Source organism: Brassica napus, chromosome A2, assembly GCF_020379485.1.
Source record: "Brassica napus cultivar Da-Ae chromosome A2, Da-Ae, whole genome shotgun sequence".
Classification (NCBI taxonomy): Eukaryota; Viridiplantae; Streptophyta; class Magnoliopsida; order Brassicales; family Brassicaceae; genus Brassica; species Brassica napus.
The window spans coordinates 23301711-23311259 of NC_063435.1; the positions used below are offsets into that span (position 1 = coordinate 23301711).

General features: G+C 34.1%; 1 pseudogene; it reads left to right on the forward strand.

Moving 5' to 3' along the window:
* Positions 1–562: 562 nt before the first annotated feature.
* Positions 563–9163, forward strand: LOC106432928 (annotated as a pseudogene).
* The last annotated feature ends 386 nt before the right edge of the window (positions 9164–9549 follow it).

Consider the following 9549-nt stretch of genomic DNA (forward strand, 5'->3'; position numbering starts at 1 on the left):
TTACAAATCTTCAACCTTTTTCAGAAAGAGTCTAGAATTTATACAGTTTAATTAACCAGTCACAGTTCATTCAATATGATTAGAGGGGAATAACATGTCACTAGTATTTACATATATATAATTATGTTAACTTTTGTTCATTAAACAGAGACATCATGATGACCAAACAAAAGAAACATAAATATCACTTATCCATTACAAACTGCAACATATTGTATTTATAACATGGATCTCACAAGCATTTTATTCCCCAGAAAATCATGATATATATGAAGATACCCATAACCCATATACATAATACATCACCTTATTTGTTTGCTAATAGTTCATGTGACCCAAATTTAAACTCTCATGGACGACAACCAGGTGGATTAAAACATCCAGGAGGAACAGGAGTGTATGATCCGTACGATGGAGCCGGGTACTGAGTTAATTTCCTACCTGTAACACAGATCCTAACCATATTAATTAATAATAATGCCACAGTTGACACGAAACCAATGATTCATCAAGATTTGATTTAATATTATATGTTTATATGATGATGTATATTGAAGCGTACCAGGAGAAAGGGTTCGAGCTTGGGATATTATGAAAAGCGCCATGAATGAGAAAATCATCACCGCAAGGAGCTTCGATGAACTTGGCATCTTAGCCATTAGTATGTAGTATCTCTTTGTCTTCTCTTATTTATAAGAGTTGGAAGCGATGAACTTTGGGTGATTAGTATTTATAGACTATAATATTGGGATAAAAACAAATAGGTGATTTGGACCAAAGTTTGACTAACATATGAATGTGGCTATTGAATAGTCCTTCCACTTTATTATCTTAAGGACTTAAAAACGTGATACGATACCAGCTGAAAACGGAATCCAGATAATAAACTACTTATATAATGTTCCCTTTTTGTTATCCTATTGTTGTCCATATATATATACAAGACTATGTGGACTTTGTGGCGTCTTTGTTTATTTGTAATCGCGGAATTACAGCTGATGAATTTATAAATATGTATATGTGTATATCTATATATGTTTCTTTGTAAATCTTCATAGATGAAATATAGATAAAGCAGCTTATATGTTAATCTGAATGTTAGTATTTGAAAATGGTTAAGTAAATAGATTTTTGTTTGTTTTTCACTCGGTAGCAAAATTCTCCTTTTTTTTTCAATGATGGCCGGTTAATATCAGTTTAATAAAAATTAAATTTCCATCAAAATTTTGAAACCACATATCGAAAAATGATAGTGACTAATCAACATCCATGGACATTAGACATACCATTGCTCCTATCAAACATCAAACCTCTCTACGCGGTCCCAATTATGGAGTATCAACCTTTCAATGTATACTAATTTATCTACAAAACTTTTAAGTTGATAAAAAATAATAGCTATTACACAAAAACGTTTTTGTCACTCCATACCCTACTAGTAGCGGTAGACAGCCATCTGGCTTAGATATTTCTGTTTGCTTTCGCATGACTATCTTTGCTTGATCGGTATTGAGTCTTGAATGAGTATCGTGGTCTTAGGAAGAATTGACCAAGACAAAGTTTTCATGAAATATCATCATTGATGATACATCTAAGCCATCATTGACGACTTTTCTTAAATGTGTTTCTTAAGGTAATTAGAATTTAAAAAAAAATGAAAAAAAGAAATAAATCCAAGGCACGTCTCTTGATTAAAAAAATAAAGATGCATTTATTGAGTGACAGGTGTCACAAGATCAGTGGACAGAGGAGAGACGTCGTTTTTTGCGCTCTCTCTCTCTCTACGCAGTAATGGAGGCGACGAAGAGGAGACAGCTGAGAGAAGAGATCACGAAGAAAACTTCACCGGAATCTTTCGAACTTCCTCCAGAGATCATCATGGAGATTCTCATCCGATTACCAAACAAATAAATTGGAGGTTTGATTAAGGAACTGAAAGTCCCTGTTTTGCGGATTAAGAAGCAAAGGTCGAGGCTTTTGATGGTTAATATGTCTCAGTCTCCCTGTGTTTATAGCCTCTCGAGGATGAAGGAATCATTTGCTACAAAGTTCAAGACTTTCCAGATTCCTGTTGATTGGATGCTCGAAAACGGCATTACTAGTCAGGTCAGTAACATTTGTGCACTAAACTCTTGTTTTGTTTTTTTGCTTAATGGTCTGATTACAAATCGGTAATGGTTTGAGTTAGCTAGTTACTTGTGGTCACTACTTAGTACTTACTATTTGATTGGAGTAGTGTGATGAATGAAAAAGATTATAGAAACGACAATTGTTATGGTCCCCATTCTTTGATTAAAGTGAATTGTTGCTGGCTGAACAGGCAGGACAATGTAAGAAGATTGGTTTGTCTTCACTCTATTATTGTGTTTTCTGTTTTGCGTGTTTAGGTGGTGAAAGTTTGTGCAAACAGAAAATTTGGAATATGGAAGTTTGTAGCGTTTACAAATGTGATTTTCAGATAAAATTGGCGTCTGTGAAACTAGCAATGAAGTATATGAAGAGAGTATCTGCAGAGCTTGAAGCCATTGGAGGCGGTGGCCCTGAAGAGGAAGAGCTTATTGTTCAAGGCGTCAGATTCGCGTTCCGTGTTCATCAGGTAAAAGCAAAAGGCCTTGATCATCTTCTTCTGTTTTGGTTTGGTTTTGTTACAACATTTGTTTGTCCAAACTCTTAATAAATCTGTTTATTTGTTGTATGTTTAGTTCGCAGGAGGATTTGATGCAGAGACAAATTTATATATATTCAAAGTAATTCACAAACTTGTATATATAGCCTTTGTTCTTCATTCTCCTTCGCATGTTCTTCCTTCTTCATCTATCTAGTAGACAATCAAAAACAATTTATCTATTGTAAACAATCAAAAACAATTTCTTAATCTTTAATTAAGAAACTATCAATGGAGGACAAAAAGTAGGTGTCTCTTAACTTAAGGTTCTTAACTAACATTTATTATTAAAAAATCATTAAGAAATTCTAATGGGTTTCTAGGGATAATCATGCTCTAACCTTAAGAAACGTGTATTCAGAAAGCTTTTTAACTAGGGGTATAACAATATAAGAAGCTAGAAGTGAAAATAGTCATCTACCTTCAACATTTTTGACTTCGGTTTGACATGTTTTAAAGAACCATCTATTAAAATCTGGTTCATCAAAAAATCTTGAATGATAAAAAGAAATTATCAAAATAACATCTGTTAGATATATAATTTATTATTGTTGTTAACTATCATACTATGAAAAAATAAACTCAACAATTCAGGTCCGCAAGTATACTCATCAAAAAGTAAGGCTACCTGAATCTATCCAACAGGAATCTGGAAATTTAATATTTGAAGTATATATTCATGTTTCATATAATTATATTGTATATTATTTTGGACATTCGGATCGGTTTCTTCTGATATTTTATCGTATTTTCCGGTTTTTTCGGTTTTTGGATTACCCGTTAAGGTTCGGTTAATAACACTTCGGGTTCGGATATTTTTTGTACCACTTTACAAGACCCATTCAGATATTTTTTACATTTTAGTCCGGGTACGAATCGGTTTTTCGGTTCGGTTTTGGTTCAGATTTCGGGTTATGGATTTTATCCCCGGCTTAGTTGTTAGCGTATTAGTAAGTCTCAAATACATTAACCCAAACATATTATATATCATATTTCCAGATGAGACCTACTATATAGTATATCTTATATTTATGTTAAAGGTTTTCTTAATAAAAATAAATATAAATTTATGTCGGGATTCTCGTAATTATTTTACCGGTGGATTTGTAATTTCTCGAAGGACCTACAAAGCAACCAGAGTGGAAGCACCGTAGCCTACTAGTTAAGGTTTAAAGGCTTCTACACCCAGATCTGGGGTTCGAATCCCAGCAATTTCTTGCTGATTACAGGAAATTCAGGTTTAAAGTCCCGCAGAGAGCGATTTATTAAACAATTATGCAGACTACACGGAAGAAAGACTTACAAAGGATATTCAACATGATGCAAGTAAATTTGGTCAGACGTGGATTTTCATAGGACGGCTCAGGTGATGCAGTTAGGCGTAGGTTTTCATAGGGCAGGTAATATTGTCGGTTGTCGAATTGTCTATGTAATCTTTCTCATCTCATAATTGTAATATTCTAATAAATCAGCGTTTAAAAAAAACAACCAAATGATATTAAATGCGTGACCAGATCAATAAAAAGTAGGGCTACCTGAATCTATCCAACAGAAATCTGAATCCAATAAAAAGTAGGGAAACAGTTTGAATGCGTCTATAGTATTTTTAACGTAGAATCTTTTTCAAGAATGACGTGGACCAACCTTGCAAAGTATTCTCCGGACATATTTCACCATAAATTTTCTTATGATTGTTTGTCTTATCAACTCTCTAACAAACCAAAAACGAATCCAAAGATGGTTTCAAATTGCAAAGATCTATGTCGCCGCCATATGCCTTGTATTCCCACGTGATCTCTGTTTGCCTGTTCGCTCGATAGCTTGTTGCAAGATGATTTTCATTTTTTTTGGGCCTAATTCGTTACATGGTAGAGTTCAATTCTACTTATTGTTTCCCATTACATTTTATGTTGGCCTTTTATTTTCAAATTGGACCTTACAGTCATCTGCATTTTTTTATTCATAGCAAATTCTTTTGCACAGTTGTTTGAATAGTTTTTAGTGTATTTTTTGAATGATTTTCAATCTATGACCCAAAAATCATATACACTTTCTACCAAGACTATAATTTACAACTTTGCTCTCTTACATGTTTGTAAAAACAATTTATTCATCAAGTTTCCTTTTAGTCGGCATCGTCGTTGGCCGCGGATCTACAGTAATGATGAGAGACCAATCCCAATCCTAGGAGTCTAGACTTTTTTTCTTTCCACTTGATTTTTACTTACCTTTTCCATGTATAATAGTTAGCCTTAATCTGTTATTTAAGTTTACTGTTTTTCTATCGGTTATCCGGAGGTCTGGTGCCCGTTTTCAGTTTGATTATTAATAAATATATAAAAACATTTATTTGAAAATTTTCAAACTAAACTAAAAAAAACACTTAATAGGCTATACCTATTAGCAAACTATTGACAAACACATTTCCTAAAAAGGATAGCCATAATTAAACAAAGGCTTTTTCTGCAGTAACATGATTTTTTTTATGTATTAAACCGCAGACTTAGAAATCCACAGGTCAAATCATAAAGTAGTGGTCAACCAGCAATATAGCCTTCGGCCGTGTATAGGTGTATAAGAGTGTGTATTTTTAACTGAAACTAAACTACGTCGTTTTGAAAAAAAAAATTTTGTAAAAAAATACATAACAAGAGATTTGAACCCTGGTCTCAAGCTTAACGAAGGGTGACCACAGGCTGACCATTACTTTGTTAAAAGTATGCACATTGTTATACACGACCACAGGCTGACCATTACTTTGTGGTCTGACCTGTGGTTTTTAAGTTCACGGTTTAATAAATGAAGCCTCGACTGTGGACGCGTGTCATTAGGAAGAAGAGCAGAAGGGGACGTGACAAACATGAAGGCAGACATATGACTTCGAATGGAATGCCAGAACAAATGCAGATCAAACCGGTTAAAATAATTTATCGAGTTAACATATTTGAAAAAATGTTAAACAATAATTTTTAAATTCAATATCTAAAAAAGTACAAATTCTTATCAATAGTTTTTATTATTTTAATAAATACATGCATGTGTTATACTACATATAATAAATTGTTAAAAAAAAATTATTATGTACCTTAATTATTTTAACTGATGTTATTGGATGTATATATATGAGATAACCTGAAAAATCAGTTAAACACAATATTTAAAATAATGAATGTATTATAATATATATATTTAAGAATGAATATGATTTATATAAAAAAGTTAAATGCTTGTAAAACTAACTATTTAAATTTAAAAATACATGTAATCAATAGTATGTATTATTTTATAATCAAATGACATTATAGTTTCTGTATAAAAAATATTAGTTAATTATTGTATGTTAATTATCAACAACAATAAAAATCAATTGTAGCCTATATGTTTTCTGTTTATCTAACTCTTATATTTAATTATTAGTGTAATTATATATTTTAATATTATACAGAAAATAATGTGCATAAAAACGCTATACAGAAAGAGAAAAATTCATACGTAAATTAAATATATATATATATATAAGTGCTAATGAAATTAATAAAATTTATTATATATATATAAATATGTCATTTTATATATTTGTATAAGAAAATTCATCTTATAATTTTATATAAAAAACGAAAATAAAAAAAACTTAAACTTTAGAAGACTTTTGATATCCTAAAGAAAAAAAAGTAGAGCAGTAGGAAGTATTCATAGGTAAAAAGAAAAAGTAAATGTTAAAAAAAAAAGGAAAGAGGAGCATGCATTGACTATCTGTGTTCGACCACCCCATATTTTCCTTTTACATGCAGAACATTTTTTTATCACATAAGTTATCCTGCATGCAGGTCTCATTATTTTTTAATATTATAATATGTTCTGCATTTTATTTATGTTGATTGAGGAGAATATACAGAACAATCTGCATATCATTTCTGCCTGCATTCATATTGCATTTATCCTGTATCCCATTATTTGATAGTTATCCGAACGATAAATTAGGTTGGTTATCATGGGTTGGACTTATGAAAATGTAATTGGGTGGGATTGTAATCTCAAGTTTACCATGGTCCTCTGGGCTTTCCTAAAAAGGAACTAAGTCGACAAAAAGAAAAAAATAACAAATGAAAATAGCTCGGGTAAACCAAATGTAAATCACATAAACCGGAAACCTCACTCTTGCTTTTGACAAACTAATTAATTACCAAAGAACCAGAATCGCAAAACAAAAAGGTACGAGACTAGCAACGTCGCCGCCGGAATAAGGGCCACAACGTCAATTCACTTCAAAACGGAAAATAGAGACCCTTTGTACTGTTCACTCCCTCAGCAAATCGCAATGTCACGTAATCTACCCAAAGTGATTACTCCTTCCTATATATAAGCCCCAAAACCTTGCTCTCGTCGTCGTAAAGTCCTTTACAACAGTTCATGGCATTAAGCACGGAGAGGCAAAAAGTCACTAAGATCCTCATCTTCAACGACTCTTCCCCCTCCTCTACCTCCCCGCAACCCCTTTCTGCGACAACATCAGATCGTTCCTCACTGACTACGCCGAGACTCAAGATTACACCCTCGACAGAAACAACACCACCGTCTCACGTCTCATCCTCGCCAGCCAAGCAACCGGCGTCGGTTTCCCTCTTCGTCATCGAAGAACAAGTCTCAGTCGATTGCTCTCCCAGTCCTCTCTGCGATTTCTGTAGATGTGTCGGTAAAAAAAAGACTTCGATCTTTTTCTCGTGATCGTTTTCTTTTTCTTGATCTTTGATTTATGAATTGTACAGGTTGGAGTCATCATTATGTATTGAAGAGGAAGTATCATTTGATAATCCCTGCGAGTGATGAGTGGATGAAGCCGTTAAGGAAAGATAGCTTGGAGGTTACTTCATCTTCTTCTCGGCATTTGATGCATGGTGTGATTCACTGTAATGGATTTGGTCACTTGCTCTGCATCAACAGTGATAATGTTTCTAGTTTTCTCTCTGGCGACCGAGCCATGGATCTTTGGGACCGTCTTTGCTCTACTCTTCACACCAGGTCAACTGGATTCTTTTCTTTACGTTTCTTGACTATAACTCTGTTTTTTTATAAGATTTGATACTATAGTATATATAATGGAATATAATTTGTTTAGCATGTTTTTTTATCGTTTGTTTAGGATATTTTTTTTATTGTTTGTTTAGGATGTTTTTTTTATCGTTTCTTTAGGATGTTAATAATTCCACATCGAGAATAAGTTGGTATCAATTTTTTTTTTTGTTGTTGCTAACTAAGTAACTATAAAAAATTATGTTACTAGAGCATTTTTACAGAGAATCGAGCCAAACCCCACTGGTCACTCTTTCTGAGTTGCTTCAGTTCATGCTTGCCTTCAGGTCCAAAGCTCCCATTGAAAGAAAGACCGCAATAGCGCTAGCAGCAATCTCTTCAAGTCCAGTTCCTGGAGAGGACACTTGGGATAGCCCTTCTTGCTCATCCCCTGGCACAGACACGATGAGTCGCACTAAGTATGACTCGTTCAATGCTTTGGCTGCGGGAGAAGGCTGTACTAAATGGTCTGGAGAGAGGTTGAGCGAGACAGCACAAGCGGTTCTCAATGCGTTTAAAGACTGAAACAGCGTCTTAACTCGGCGAGAGCTTTATGAGACTGTTAGTGGTAGCATTCGTGATAAAGGATTGATTAATTTCTTGCTCAAACACATTGACAAAGTTCTAATGGGAGACCAAATCATTCAGAGGTTCACAACTCCGGGATCACGGATCCGATTCTCCCTTATCAAAGTCAATCAAGAAGCATCAACCAGTACTCCTGGACTGAACCCATATGAAGACATTCTGTATCTGTATCGGAATCTCTTGTTAACGTATCCTGAATTCAGAAGTATACAGTGATGCCTCTGATGTTATTTTGAACTGCAAGAGCTTTGTCAAAGAGTGGCCATTACCTTCTCACCAGGAACAACAAGAGGCTATAACAGTGAGCTGCCAAGTTCTGCCCAATCACGAAGAGCTGCTCAGAGACTTGACCCGGAAGTTACCTCCTGGAGAGCTCGTGACGGTTTCTCGAAACGCAACTATCAGAGAGCTGAAGTCTGCAGTAGAGAAAGCGCTGAGTTCAGAAACAAAGATCTTGAGAAGATTGATGAGAACTCTGGTCTAGAATCAGAAGGTGGTAATAAGATTAGGACGGAGTTTCTGGTGACTGGGTTTGGTCTGGACACATGGACAGTGCTTAGGTATGAAGGTGGGTTTGATAACTGGACCGTTGACTGCAAATGCGGAGCTATAGATGATGACGGTGAGAGAATGGTGGCTTGTGATGCTTGCAAGGTTTGGCACCACACTAAGTGCCATTCCATAGAAGACGGTGAAGATGTGCCTTCGGCGTTTTCCTGCTACAGGTGTTTTGGATATTGATAGCTTAAGATACAAGAAATGCGGAGCTTCCTTTCTTTTGAAAACTATTGATCAAAAATCTGTGTAATTCACTGACCATTTATCGAATATTTTGAATTTTGCAGCTTCCTCTATCATCATGCATTTTCATAGTGAAAATTTCCAAACCATTTATCCATGTTTGCTTTATTGCATTTGAAAAATATATATGCATCTTCATATATATGTACGTAGAAAATATTGTATAATTAAGGTTACAAAAAAAAAATATTGTATAACTGTAGCAAAAGATATATAACTTAACTGAAAGTAGATCATGAGATTTTAAAAGTTATAAATAATTTAGTAAATATTTTTCTATTCCTTTAACCAATTTGAAAGCATATGTTCATATATATATATATATATGCCAAGTTTGCTCGTCTTTCAACTTAAAACCAATTGACATTAACTGGATTGACCGAAATCCGTTATATATTACTTAAGTCCATTTCATATTTTCGATG